At 62.6% G+C, this 12,228-nt stretch overlaps 11 non-coding genes across 11 annotated transcripts; all 11 read right to left on the bottom strand.

The window, feature by feature from the left end:
* Positions 1 to 694: 694 nt before the first annotated feature.
* LOC141174258 (U1 spliceosomal RNA) lies at positions 695 to 858 on the bottom strand. The gene has a single exon (XR_012252833.1). It is a non-coding gene; the product is annotated as a U1 spliceosomal RNA (small nuclear RNA).
* A 905-nt stretch (positions 859 to 1,763) lies between these two features.
* LOC141174575 (U1 spliceosomal RNA) lies at positions 1,764 to 1,927 on the bottom strand. Its single transcript, XR_012252914.1, has one exon. It is a non-coding gene; the product is annotated as a U1 spliceosomal RNA (small nuclear RNA).
* A 915-nt stretch (positions 1,928 to 2,842) lies between these two features.
* LOC141174099 (U1 spliceosomal RNA) lies at positions 2,843 to 3,006 on the bottom strand. The gene has a single exon (XR_012252779.1). It is a non-coding gene; the product is annotated as a U1 spliceosomal RNA (small nuclear RNA).
* Positions 3,007 to 3,921: 915 nt separating this feature from the next.
* Positions 3,922 to 4,085, bottom strand: LOC141174220 (U1 spliceosomal RNA). The gene has a single exon (XR_012252821.1). It is a non-coding gene; the product is annotated as a U1 spliceosomal RNA (small nuclear RNA).
* A 915-nt stretch (positions 4,086 to 5,000) lies between these two features.
* Positions 5,001 to 5,164, bottom strand: LOC141174468 (U1 spliceosomal RNA). The gene has a single exon (XR_012252888.1). It is a non-coding gene; the product is annotated as a U1 spliceosomal RNA (small nuclear RNA).
* A 915-nt stretch (positions 5,165 to 6,079) lies between these two features.
* Positions 6,080 to 6,243, bottom strand: LOC141174264 (U1 spliceosomal RNA). The gene has a single exon (XR_012252834.1). It is a non-coding gene; the product is annotated as a U1 spliceosomal RNA (small nuclear RNA).
* A 915-nt stretch (positions 6,244 to 7,158) lies between these two features.
* Positions 7,159 to 7,322, bottom strand: LOC141174095 (U1 spliceosomal RNA). Its single transcript, XR_012252778.1, has one exon. It is a non-coding gene; the product is annotated as a U1 spliceosomal RNA (small nuclear RNA).
* Positions 7,323 to 8,237: 915 nt separating this feature from the next.
* LOC141174090 (U1 spliceosomal RNA) lies at positions 8,238 to 8,401 on the bottom strand. Its single transcript, XR_012252774.1, has one exon. It is a non-coding gene; the product is annotated as a U1 spliceosomal RNA (small nuclear RNA).
* Positions 8,402 to 9,316: 915 nt separating this feature from the next.
* Positions 9,317 to 9,480, bottom strand: LOC141174085 (U1 spliceosomal RNA). The gene has a single exon (XR_012252771.1). It is a non-coding gene; the product is annotated as a U1 spliceosomal RNA (small nuclear RNA).
* Positions 9,481 to 10,395: 915 nt separating this feature from the next.
* LOC141174080 (U1 spliceosomal RNA) lies at positions 10,396 to 10,559 on the bottom strand. The gene has a single exon (XR_012252770.1). It is a non-coding gene; the product is annotated as a U1 spliceosomal RNA (small nuclear RNA).
* A 915-nt stretch (positions 10,560 to 11,474) lies between these two features.
* LOC141174463 (U1 spliceosomal RNA) lies at positions 11,475 to 11,638 on the bottom strand. The gene has a single exon (XR_012252887.1). It is a non-coding gene; the product is annotated as a U1 spliceosomal RNA (small nuclear RNA).
* Positions 11,639 to 12,228: the final 590 nt, after the last annotated feature.

Below are 12,228 nucleotides of genomic sequence, written 5' to 3'. Positions count from 1 at the left end.
GCAGCCTGATCATTTGCATATAGGGGCGGCTGCTCCCAAGCACTACGTCGCTGCGGCCGGGAACAGGCAGGCAGCTAGAGCTCTGCAGCTGCCACCCTCTGCTGGCACCCTGTCGTGACTCACTCAGCTGCGGCCAGGAGGACGCACGGTGGAGGAGGCTCAAGGGCAGGCCCAGCAGCTGCTTCGGGTCGACCGACCGAACGGCAGACAGCTGTGCACCGGCGGGCCACTCACAACTCCAGCTCCGGCCGCGAGATGGGGACGCTGCAAGTGGCCACCCTTGAGCGTGCCTGCGCAGGAGGAGGCTTTCGGCCGCTCGCGCTCTCCCTGGAACACGGCGTTGCCTCGTGTGCTCCAAAGCATGCCTTTGGTTCGCTGCAAATCCAGCATGTTGGGGCGCTAGTCCCGACACCTGCAGAAGAGCAGAGGGAGCCATGTCGTCACCAAGTGAATGAGATGCAAACGAGCAGATCAATCCCCAGCAGCAGGCAGGGGGCGCCAAGTCCAACAAACAAAGCACAAAGCAAAGGCAAAAGGCCCCAAGCCAACAAAGAAGCAAGCAACTCGTCCCTTCTTAGCCAGGGCAGGGAGAAGGTGGCAGCGTAGGCCCACAAGGGGGAGCCAAAGGCCACGTCCACCTCTCCGAGCTTCTCATCATTCCCAAAGCACTGTTCTGTCATTGACCGGAGGAAATCAGGGGAAAGCGTGAACGCAGTCCCCCACTACCACAAATTATGCAGTCGAGTTTCCCGCATTTGGGGAAATCGCAGGGGTCAGCACACCCGGAGTGCAATGGATGAGCCTCACCCTGGGAGAACCACCTTAGTGATCATGGTATCTCCCCTGCCAGGTAAGTATGAGTTGGAGCCCGCCGGGCCGACGAGTGCCCCTCTGGCGCAGCCCCCCAGCATCGCGGAGTCTCGTGCACCAAAAGTAAGGGGTGGTGTGGCCCGGCGGCGCCTGCACGGACGCTCCCCGAGTGGGTGACGCCGGGCGCTCAAGGCGCAGCTGACGCCCCGTCCGTCCCCCAGAGGGCAGGCCGAGCTCAAGCAGAAAACCGTCCAAGATGCACAGCAGCAGCAGCCTGATCATTTGCATATAGGGGCGGCTGCTCCCAAGCACTACGTCGCTGCGGCCGGGAACAGGCAGGCAGCTAGAGCTCTGCAGCTGCCACCCTCTGCTGGCACCCTGTCGTGACTCACTCAGCTGCGGCCAGGAGGACGCACGGTGGAGGAGGCTCAAGGGCAGGCCCAGCAGCTGCTTCGGGTCGACCGACCGAACGGCAGACAGCTGTGCACCGGCGGGCCACTCACAACTCCAGCTCCGGCCGCGAGATGGGGACGCTGCAAGTGGCCACCCTTGAGCGTGCCTGCGCAGGAGGAGGCTTTCGGCCGCTCGCGCTCTCCCTGGAACACGGCGTTGCCTCGTGTGCTCCAAAGCATGCCTTTGGTTCGCTGCAAATCCAGCATGTTGGGGCGCTAGTCCCGACACCTGCAGAAGAGCAGAGGGAGCCATGTCGTCACCAAGTGAATGAGATGCAAACGAGCAGATCAATCCCCAGCAGCAGGCAGGGGGCGCCAAGTCCAACAAACAAAGCACAAAGCAAAGGCAAAAGGCCCCAAGCCAACAAAAAAGCAAGCAACTCATCCCTTCTTAGCCAGGGCAGGGAGAAGGTGGCGGCGTAGGCCCACAAGGGGGAGCCAAAGGCCACATCCACTTCTCCGAGCTTCTCATCATTCCCAAAGCACTGTTCTGTCATTGACCAGAGGAAATCGCGAACGCAGTCGCCCACTACCACAAATTATGCAGTCGAGTTTCCCGCATTTGGGGAAATCGCAGGGGTCAGCACACCCGGAGTGCAATGGATGAGCCTCACCCTGGGAGAACCACCTTAGTGATCATGGTATCTCCCCTGCTAGGTAAGTATGAGTTGGAGCCCGCCGGGCCGACGAGCGCCCCTCTGGCGCAGCCCCCCAGCATCGCGGAGTCTCGTGCACCAAAAGTAAGGGGTGGTGTGGCCCGGCGGCGCCTGCACGGACGCTCCACGAGTGGGTGACGCCGGGCGCTCAAGGCGCAGCTGACGCCCCGTCCGTCCCCCAGAGGGCAGGCCGAGCTCAAGCGGAAAACCGTCCAAGATGCACAGCAGCAGCAGCCTGATCATTTGCATATAGGGGCGGCTGCTCCCAAGCACTACGTCGCTGCGGCCGGGAACAGGCAGGCAGCTAGAGCTCTGCAGCTGCCACCCTCTGCTGGCACCCTGTCGTGACTCACTCAGCTGCGGCCAGGAGGACGCACGGTGGAGGAGGCTCAAGGGCAGGCCCAGCAGCTGCTTCGGGTCGACCGACCGAACGGCAGACAGCTGTGCACCGGCGGGCCACTCACAACTCCAGCTCCGGCCGCGAGATGGGGACGCTGCAAGTGGCCACCCTTGAGCGTGCCTGCGCAGGAGGAGGCTTTCGGCCGCTCGCGCTCTCCCTGGAACACGGCGTTGCCTCGTGTGCTCCAAAGCATGCCTTTGGTTCGCTGCAAATCCAGCATGTTGGGGCGCTAGTCCCGACACCTGCAGAAGAGCAGAGGGAGCCATGTCGTCACCAAGTGAATGAGATGCAAACGAGCAGATCAATCCCCAGCAGCAGGCAGGGGGCGCCAAGTCCAACAAACAAAGCACAAAGCAAAGGCAAAAGGCCCCAAGCCAACAAAGAAGCAAGCAACTCGTCCCTTCTTAGCCAGGGCAGGGAGAAGGTGGCGGCGTAGGCCCACAAGGGGGAGCCAAAGGCCACGTCCACCTCTCCGAGCTTCTCATCATTCCCAAAGCACTGTTCTGACATTGACCGGAGAAAATCAGGGGAAAGCGCGAACGCAGTCCCCCACTACCACAAATTATGCAGTCGAGTTTCCCGCATTTGGGGAAATCGCAGGGGTCAGCACACCCGGAGTGCAATGGATGAGCCTCACCCTGGGAGAACCACCTTAGTGATCATGGTATCTCCCCTGCCAGGTAAGTATGAGTTGGAGCCCGCCGGGCCGACGAGCGCCCCTCTGGCGCAGCCCCCCAGCATCGCGGAGTCTCGTGCACCAAAAGTAAGGGGTGGTGTGGCCCGGCGGCGCCTGCACGGACGCTCCCCGAGTGGGTGACGCCGGGCGCTCAAGGCGCAGCTGACGCCCCGTCTGTCCCCCAGAGGGCAGGCCGAGCTCAAGCGGAAAACCGTCCAAGATGCACAGCAGCAGCAGCCTGATCATTTGCATATAGGGGCGGCTGCTCCCAAGCACTACGTCGCTGCGGCCGGGAACAGGCAGGCAGCTAGAGCTCTGCAGCTGCCACCCTCTGCTGGCACCCTGTCGTGACTCACTCAGCTGCGGCCAGGAGGACGCACGGTGGAGGAGGCTCAAGGGCAGGCCCAGCAGCTGCTTCGGGTCGACCGACCGAACGGCAGACAGCTGTGCACCGGCGGGCCACTCACAACTCCAGCTCCGGCCGCGAGATGGGGACGCTGCAAGTGGCCACCCTTGAGCGTGCCTGCGCAGGAGGAGGCTTTCGGCCGCTCGCGCTCTCCCTGGAACACGGCGTTGCCTCGTGTGCTCCAAAGCATGCCTTTGGTTCGCTGCAAATCCAGCATGTTGGGGCGCTAGTCCCGACACCTGCAGAAGAGCAGAGGGAGCCATGTCGTCACCAAGTGAATGAGATGCAAACGAGCAGATCAATCCCCAGCAGCAGGCAGGGGGCGCCAAGTCCAACAAACAAAGCACAAAGCAAAGGCAAAAGGCCCCAAGCCAACAAAGAAGCAAGCAACTCGTCCCTTCTTAGCCAGGGCAGGGAGAAGGTGGCGGCGTAGGCCCACAAGGGGGAGCCAAAGGCCACGTCCACCTCTCCGAGCTTCTCATCATTCCCAAAGCACTGTTCTGTCATTGACCGGAGAAAATCAGGGGAAAGCGCGAACGCAGTCCCCCACTACCACAAATTATGCAGTCGAGTTTCCCGCATTTGGGGAAATCGCAGGGGTCAGCACACCCAGAGTGCAATGGATGAGCCTCACCCTGGGAGAACCACCTTAGTGATCATGGTATCTCCCCTGCCAGGTAAGTATGAGTTGGAGCCCGCCGGGCCGACGAGCGCCCCTCTGGCGCAGCCCCCCAGCATCGCAGAGTCTCGTGCACCAAAAGTAAGGGGTGGTGTGGCCCGGCGGCGCCTGCACGGACGCTCCCCGAGTGGGTGACGCCGGGCGCTCAAGGCGCAGCTGACGCCCCGTCCGTCCCCCAGAGGGCAGGCCGAGCTCAAGCGGAAAACCGTCCAAGATGCACAGCAGCAGCAGCCTGATCATTTGCATATAGGGGCGGCTGCTCCCAAGCACTACGTCGCTGCGGCCGGGAACAGGCAGGCAGCTAGAGCTCTGCAGCTGCCACCCTCTGCTGGCACCCTGTCGTGACTCACTCAGCTGCGGCCAGGAGGACGCACGGTGGAGGAGGCTCAAGGGCAGGCCCAGCAGCTGCTTCGGGTCGACCGACCGAACGGCAGACAGCTGTGCACCGGCGGGCCACTCACAACTCCAGCTCCGGCCGCGAGATGGGGACGCTGCAAGTGGCCACCCTTGAGCGTGCCTGCGCAGGAGGAGGCTTTCGGCCGCTCGCGCTCTCCCTGGAACACGGCGTTGCCTCGTGTGCTCCAAAGCATGCCTTTGGTTCGCTGCAAATCCAGCATGTTGGGGCGCTAGTCCCGACACCTGCAGAAGAGCAGAGGGAGCCATGTCGTCACCAAGTGAATGAGATGCAAACGAGCAGATCAATCCCCAGCAGCAGGCAGGGGGCGCCAAGTCCAACAAACAAAGCACAAAGCAAAGGCAAAAGGCCCCAAGCCAACAAAGAAGCAAGCAACTCATCCCTTCTTAGCCAGGGCAGGGAGAAGGTGGCGGCGTAGGCCCACAAGGGGGAGCCAAAGGCCACGTCCACCTCTCCGTGCTTCTCATCATTCCCAAAGCACTGTTCTGTCATTGACCGGAGGAAATCAGGGGAAAGCGCGAACGCAGTCGCCCACTACCACAAATTATGCAGTCGAGTTTCCCGCATTTGGGGAAATCGCAGGGGTCAGCACACCCGGAGTGCAATGGATGAGCCTCACCCTGGGAGAACCACCTTAGTGATCATGGTATCTCCCCTGCCAGGTAAGTATGAGTTGGAGCCCGCCGGGCCGACGAGCGCCCCTCTGGCGCAGCCCCCCAGCATCGCGGAGTCTCGTGCACCAAAAGTAAGGGGTGGTGTGGCCCGGCGGCGCCTGCACGGACGCTCCCCGAGTGGGTGACGCCGGGCGCTCAAGGCGCAGCTGACGCCCCGTCCGTCCCCCAGAGGGCAGGCCGAGCTCAAGCGGAAAACCGTCCAAGATGCACAGCAGCAGCAGCCTGATCATTTGCATATAGGGGCGGCTGCTCCCAAGCACTACGTCGCTGCGGCCGGGAACAGGCAGGCAGCTAGAGCTCTGCAGCTGCCACCCTCTGCTGGCACCCTGTCGTGACTCACTCAGCTGCGGCCAGGAGGACGCACGGTGGAGGAGGCTCAAGGGCAGGCCCAGCAGCTGCTTCGGGTCGACCGACCGAATGGCAGACAGCTGTGCACCGGCGGGCCACTCACAACTCCAGCTCCGGCCGCGAGATGGGGACGCTGCAAGTGGCCACCCTTGAGCGTGCCTGCGCAGGAGGAGGCTTTCGGCCGCTCGCGCTCTCCCTGGAACACGGCGTTGCCTCGTGTGCTCCAAAGCATGCCTTTGGTTCGCTGCAAATCCAGCATGTTGGGGCGCTAGTCCCGACACCTGCAGAAGAGCAGAGGGAGCCATGTCGTCACCAAGTGAATGAGATGCAAACGAGCAGATCAATCCCCAGCAGCAGGCAGGGGGCGCCAAGTCCAACAAACAAAGCACAAAGCAAAGGCAAAAGGCCCCAAGCCAACAAAAAAGCAAGCAACTCGTCCCTTCTTAGCCAGGGCAGGGAGAAGGTGGCGGCGTAGGCCCACAAGGGGGAGCTAAAGGCCACGTCCACCTCTCCGAGCTTCTCATCATTCCTAAAGCACTGTTCTGTCATTGACCGGAGGAAATCAGGGGAAAGCGCGAACACAGTCCCCCACTACCACAAATTATGCAGTCGAGTTTCCCGCATTTGGGGAAATCGCAGGGGTCAGCACACCCGGAGTGCAATGGATGAGCCTCACCCTGGGAGAACCACCTTAGTGATCATGGTATCTCCCCTGCCAGGTAAGTATGAGTTGGAGCCCGCCGGGCCGACGAGCGCCCCTCTGGCGCAGCCCCCCAGCATCGCGGAGTCTCGTGCACCAAAAGTAAGGGGTGGTGTGGCCCGGCGGCGCCTGCACGGACGCTCCCCGAGTGGGTGACGCCGGGCTCTCAAGGCGCAGCTGACGCCCCGTCTGTCCCCCAGAGGGCAGGCCGAGCTCAAGCGGAAAACCGTCCAAGATGCACAGCAGCAGCAGCCTGATCATTTGCATATAGGGGCGGCTGCTCCCAAGCACTACGTCGCTGCGGCCGGGAACAGGCAGGCAGCTAGAGCTCTGCAGCTGCCACCCTCTGCTGGCACCCTGTCGTGACTCACTCAGCTGCGGCCAGGAGGACGCACGGTGGAGGAGGCTCAAGGGCAGGCCCAGCAGCTGCTTCGGGTCGACCGACCGAACGGCAGACAGCTGTGCACCGGCGGGCCACTCACAACTCCAGCTCCGGCCGCGAGATGGGGACGCTGCAAGTGGCCACCCTTGAGCGTGCCTGCGCAGGAGGAGGCTTTCGGCCGCTCGCGCTCTCCCTGGAACACGGCGTTGCCTCGTGTGCTCCAAAGCATGCCTTTGGTTCGCTGCAAATCCAGCATGTTGGGGCGCTAGTCCCGACACCTGCAGAAGAGCAGAGGGAGCCATGTCGTCACCAAGTGAATGAGATGCAAACGAGCAGATCAATCCCCAGCAGCACGCAGGGGGCGCCAAGTCCAACAAACAAAGCACAAAGCAAAGGCAAAAGGCCCCAAGCCAACAAAAAAGCAAGCAACTCGTCCCTTCTTAGCCAGGGCAGGGAGAAGGTGGCGGCGTAGGCCCACAAGGGGGAGCTAAAGGCCACGTCCACCTCTCCGAGCTTCTCATCATTCCTAAAGCACTGTTCTGTCATTGACCGGAGGAAATCAGGGGAAAGCGCGAACGCAGTCCCCCACTACCACAAATTATGCAGTCGAGTTTCCCGCATTTGGGGAAATCGCAGGGGTCAGCACACCCGGAGTGCAATGGATGAGCCTCACCCTGGGAGAACCACCTTAGTGATCATGGTATCTCCCCTGCCAGGTAAGTATGAGTTGGAGCCCGCCGGGCCGACGAGCGCCCCTCTGGCGCAGCCCCCCAGCATCGCGGAGTCTCGTGCACCAAAAGTAAGGGGTGGTGTGGCCCGGCGGCGCCTGCACGGACGCTCCCCGAGTGGGTGACGCCGGGCGCTCAAGGCGCAGCTGACGCCCCGTCTGTCCCCCAGAGGGCAGGCCGAGCTCAAGCGGAAAACCGTCCAAGATGCACAGCAGCAGCAGCCTGATCATTTGCATATAGGGGCGGCTGCTCCCAAGCACTACGTCGCTGCGGCCGGGAACAGGCAGGCAGCTAGAGCTCTGCAGCTGCCACCCTCTGCTGGCACCCTGTCGTGACTCACTCAGCTGCGGCCAGGAGGACGCACGGTGGAGGAGGCTCAAGGGCAGGCCCAGCAGCTGCTTCGGGTCGACCGACCGAACGGCAGACAGCTGTGCACCGGCGGGCCACTCACAACTCCAGCTCCGGCCGCGAGATGGGGACGCTGCAAGTGGCCACCCTTGAGCGTGCCTGCGCAGGAGGAGGCTTTCGGCCGCTCGCGCTCTCCCTGGAACACGGCGTTGCCTCGTGTGCTCCAAAGCATGCCTTTGGTTCGCTGCAAATCCAGCATGTTGGGGCGCTAGTCCCGACACCTGCAGAAGAGCAGAGGGAGCCATGTCGTCACCAAGTGAATGAGATGCAAACGAGCAGATCAATCCCCAGCAGCAGGCAGGGGGCGCCAAGTCCAACAAACAAAGCACAAAGCAAAGGCAAAAGGCCCCAAGCCAACAAAGAAGCAAGCAACTCGTCCCTTCTTAGCCAGGGCAGGGAGAAGGTGGCGGCGTAGGCCCACAAGGGGGAGCCAAAGGCCACGTCCACCTCTCCGAGCTTCTCATCATTCCCAAAGCACTGTTCTGTCATTGACCGGAGGAAATCAGGGGAAAGCGCGAACGCAGTCCCCCACTACCACAAATTATGCAGTCGAGTTTCCCGCATTTGGGGAAATCGCAGGGGTCAGCACACCCGGAGTGCAATGGATGAGCCTCACCCTGGGAGAACCACCTTAGTGATCATGGTATCTCCCCTGCCAGGTAAGTATGAGTTGGAGCCCGCCGGGCCGACGAGCGCCCCTCTGGCGCAGCCCCCCAGCATCGCGGAGTCTCGTGCACCAAAAGTAAGGGGTGGTGTGGCCCGGCGGCGCCTGCACGGACGCTCCCCGAGTGGGTGACGCCGGGCGCTCAAGGCGCAGCTGACGCCCCGTCTGTCCCCCAGAGGGCAGGCCGAGCTCAAGCGGAAAACCGTCCAAGATGCACAGCAGCAGCAGCCTGATCATTTGCATATAGGGGCGGCTGCTCCCAAGCACTACGTCGCTGCGGCCGGGAACAGGCAGGCAGCTAGAGCTCTGCAGCTGCCACCCTCTGCTGGCACCCTGTCGTGACTCACTCAGCTGCGGCCAGGAGGACGCACGGTGGAGGAGGCTCAAGGGCAGGCCCAGCAGCTGCTTCGGGTCGACCGACCGAACGGCAGACAGCTGTGCACCGGCGGGCCACTCACAACTCCAGCTCCGGCCGCGAGATGGGGACGCTGCAAGTGGCCACCCTTGAGCGTGCCTGCGCAGGAGGAGGCTTTCGGCCGCTCGCGCTCTCCCTGGAACACGGCGTTGCCTCGTGTGCTCCAAAGCATGCCTTTGGTTCGCTGCAAATCCAGCATGTTGGGGCGCTAGTCCCGACACCTGCAGAAGAGCAGAGGGAGCCATGTCGTCACCAAGTGAATGAGATGCAAACGAGCAGATCAATCCCCAGCAGCAGGCAGGGGGCGCCAAGTCCAACAAACAAAGCACAAAGCAAAGGCAAAAGGCCCCAAGCCAACAAAAAAGCAAGCAACTCGTCCCTTCTTAGCCAGGGCAGGGAGAAGGTGGCGGCGTAGGCCCACAAGGGGGAGCTAAAGGCCACGTCCACCTCTCCGAGCTTCTCATCATTCCTAAAGCACTGTTCTGTCATTGACCGGAGGAAATCAGGGGAAAGCGCGAACGCAGTCCCCCACTACCACAAATTATGCAGTCGAGTTTCCCGCATTTGGGGAAATCGCAGGGGTCAGCACACCCGGAGTGCAATGGATGAGCCTCACCCTGGGAGAACCACCTTAGTGATCATGGTATCTCCCCTGCCAGGTAAGTATGAGTTGGAGCCCGCCGGGCCGACGAGCGCCCCTCTGGCGCAGCCCCCCAGCATCGCGGAGTCTCGTGCACCAAAAGTAAGGGGTGGTGTGGCCCGGCGGCGCCTGCACGGACGCTCCCCGAGTGGGTGACGCCGGGCGCTCAAGGCGCAGCTGACGCCCCGTCTGTCCCCCAGAGGGCAGGCCGAGCTCAAGCGGAAAACCGTCCAAGATGCACAGCAGCAGCAGCCTGATCATTTGCATATAGGGGCGGCTGCTCCCAAGCACTACGTCGCTGCGGCCGGGAACAGGCAGGCAGCTAGAGCTCTGCAGCTGCCACCCTCTGCTGGCACCCTGTCGTGACTCACTCAGCTGCGGCCAGGAGGACGCACGGTGGAGGAGGCTCAAGGGCAGGCCCAGCAGCTGCTTCGGGTCGACCGACCGAACGGCAGACAGCTGTGCACCGGCGGGCCACTCACAACTCCAGCTCCGGCCGCGAGATGGGGACGCTGCAAGTGGCCACCCTTGAGCGTGCCTGCGCAGGAGGAGGCTTTCGGCCGCTCGCGCTCTCCCTGGAACACGGCGTTGCCTCGTGTGCTCCAAAGCATGCCTTTGGTTCGCTGCAAATCCAGCATGTTGGGGCGCTAGTCCCGACACCTGCAGAAGAGCAGAGGGAGCCATGTCGTCACCAAGTGAATGAGATGCAAACGAGCAGATCAATCCCCAGCAGCAGGCAGGGGGCGCCAAGTCCAACAAACAAAGCACAAAGCAAAGGCAAAAGGCCCCAAGCCAACAAAGAAGCAAGCAACTCGTCCCTTCTTAGCCAGGGCAGGGAGAAGGTGGCGGCGTAGGCCCACAAGGGGGAGCCAAAGGCCACGTCCACCTCTCCGAGCTTCTCATCATTCCCAAAGCACTGTTCTGTCATTGACCGGAGGAAATCAGGGGAAAGCGCGAACGCAGTCCCCCACTACCACAAATTATGCAGTCGAGTTTCCCGCATTTGGGGAAATCGCAGGGGTCAGCACACCCGGAGTGCAATGGATGAGCCTCACCCTGGGAGAACCACCTTAGTGATCATGGTATCTCCCCTGCCAGGTAAGTATGAGTTGGAGCCCGCCGGGCCGACGAGCGCCCCTCTGGCGCAGCCCCCCAGCATCGCGGAGTCTCGTGCACCAAAAGTAAGGGGTGGTGTGGCCCGGCGGCGCCTGCACGGACGCTCCCCGAGTGGGTGACGCCGGGCGCTCAAGGCGCAGCTGACGCCCCGTCTGTCCCCCAGAGGGCAGGCCGAGCTCAAGCGGAAAACCGTCCAAGATGCACAGCAGCAGCAGCCTGATCATTTGCATATAGGGGCGGCTGCTCCCAAGCACTACGTCGCTGCGGCCGGGAACAGGCAGGCAGCTAGAGCTCTGCAGCTGCCACCCTCTGCTGGCACCCTGTCGTGACTCACTCAGCTGCGGCCAGGAGGACGCACGGTGGAGGAGGCTCAAGGGCAGGCCCAGCAGCTGCTTCGGGTCGACCGACCGAACGGCAGACAGCTGTGCACCGGCGGGCCACTCACAACTCCAGCTCCGGCCGCGAGATGGGGACGCTGCAAGTGGCCACCCTTGAGCGTGCCTGCGCAGGAGGAGGCTTTCGGCCGCTCGCGCTCTCCCTGGAACACGGCGTTGCCTCGTGTGCTCCAAAGCATGCCTTTGGTTCGCTGCAAATCCAGCATGTTGGGGCGCTAGTCCCGACACCTGCAGAAGAGCAGAGGGAGCCATGTCGTCACCAAGTGAATGAGATGCAAACGAGCAGATCAATCCCCAGCAGCAGGCAGGGGGCGCCAAGTCCAACAAACAAAGCACAAAGCAAAGGCAAAAGGCCCCAAGCCAACAAAAAAGCAAGCAACTCGTCCCTTCTTAGCCAGGGCAGGGAGAATGTGGCGGCGTAGGCCCACAAGGGGGAGCCAAAGGCCACGTCCACCTCTCCGAGCTTCTCATCATTCCCAAAGCACTGTTCTGTCATTGACCGGAGGAAATCAGGGGAAAGCGCGAACGCAGTCGCCCACTACCACAAATTATGCAGTCGAGTTTCCCGCATTTGGGGAAATCGCAGGGGTCAGCACACCCGGAGTGCAATGGATGAGCCTCACCCTGGGAGAACCACCTTAGTGATCATGGTATCTCCCCTGCCAGGTAAGTATGAGTTGGAGCCCGCCGGGCCGACGAGCGCCCCTCTGGCGCAGCCCCCCAGCATCGCGGAGTCTCGTGCACCAAAAGTAAGGGGTGGTGTGGCCCGGCGGCGCCTGCACGGACGCTCCCCGAGTGGGTGACGCCGGGCCCTCAAGGCGCAGCTGACGCCCCGTCCGTCCCCCAGAGGGCAGGCCGAGCTCAAGCGGAAAACCGTCCAAGATGCACAGCAGCAGCAGCCTGATCATTTGCATATAGGGGCGGCTGCTCCCAAGCACTACGTCGCTGCGGCCGGGAACAGGCAGGCAGCTAGAGCTCTGCAGCTGCCACCCTCTGCTGGCACCCTGTCGTGACTCACTCAGCTGCGGCCAGGAGGACGCACGGTGGAGGAGGCTCAAGGGCAGGCCCAGCAGCTGCTTCGGGTCGACCGACCGAACGGCAGACAGCTGTGCACCGGCGGGCCACTCACAACTCCAGCTCCGGCCGCGAGATGGGGACGCTGCAAGTGGCCACCCTTGAGCGTGCCTGCGCAGGAGGAGGCTTTCGGCCGCTCGCGCTCTCCCTGGAACACGGCGTTGCCTCGTGTGCTCCAAAGCATGCCTTT

This window comes from Phyllobates terribilis, unplaced genomic scaffold (genome assembly GCF_046119375.1).
Source record: "Phyllobates terribilis strain yellow unplaced genomic scaffold, ASM4611937v1 Scaffold_1__5_contigs__length_1240528914, whole genome shotgun sequence".
Classification (NCBI taxonomy): domain Eukaryota; kingdom Metazoa; phylum Chordata; class Amphibia; order Anura; family Dendrobatidae; genus Phyllobates; species Phyllobates terribilis.
Note: the sequence above shows the minus strand (reverse complement) of the source record. Positions and strands in the feature narration are given on the sequence as shown.